At 58.2% G+C, this 751-nt stretch overlaps 1 protein-coding gene across 1 annotated transcript in view; it reads right to left on the bottom strand.

Annotated features, from left to right (window-relative positions):
• LOC114007368 (ryanodine receptor 2-like) overlaps nt 1–751 on the bottom strand; it is an 84,052-nt gene that overhangs the window by 68,217 nt on the left and 15,084 nt on the right. The window lies entirely within an intron of this gene.

Here is a 751-nt window from a genome sequence, read left to right on the forward strand (position 1 = left end):
CCAGTTGACAACGGCCACCCACGCCAACACACGCTCATGCCCAGGTGACAGTGGCCGCCCACAAGGACACACGCTCACACCCAGGTGACAACGGCCACCCACGCCAACACACGCTCATGCCCAGGTGACAGTGGCCGCCCACAAGGACACACGCTCACACCCAGGTGACAACGGCCACCCACGCGGACACTCACTCATGCCCAGGTGACAACGGCCGCCCACAAGGACACATGCTCACACCCAGGTGACAACGGCCACCCACACGGATACACCCTCACACCCAGGAGACAACGGCCACCACATTCCAGCTGGGAGCTTAGAGCTTCGGTCGGCCAGTTACCTCCCCGGCGCAGACAGCAGACAGGCTGGGTTTCTTCTCCGAGCCCCAGAGCTGCAGAACGTTCAAGCTAAGAAGAAACTCAGACTCTGGCTCCCAAAGGCTCATTTCCAAACTCCGCACAGCTTTCTGTTTGAGTGTAAAGGACGGGCCAGCAGACAGCACAGCGGTTACGTGTCTGGACTCCCACATAGCCAACCACGGTTCGAGTCCCACATCTAGTGCTTGAAAATCACACTGGGCATGTGTACATGTGTGCTCAAGCTCTGGGAGGAGAATGGAGGAGAAGGGGCTGTGGTGTGGCCACCCCCATGGGGTGATGGTTCCCTTTCCCCACTGTCTCTGTCTCCCTCTCTGAGGAGCACACGCACCACGAGACAAAAACCTCTTAAGAAAGAATTAACACCAAACTGA

The sequence above is a fragment of the Tupaia chinensis genome, unplaced genomic scaffold (genome assembly GCF_000334495.1).
Source record: "Tupaia chinensis unplaced genomic scaffold, TupChi_1.0 Scaffold000161_1, whole genome shotgun sequence".
Taxonomy (NCBI): Eukaryota; Metazoa; Chordata; class Mammalia; order Scandentia; family Tupaiidae; genus Tupaia; species Tupaia belangeri.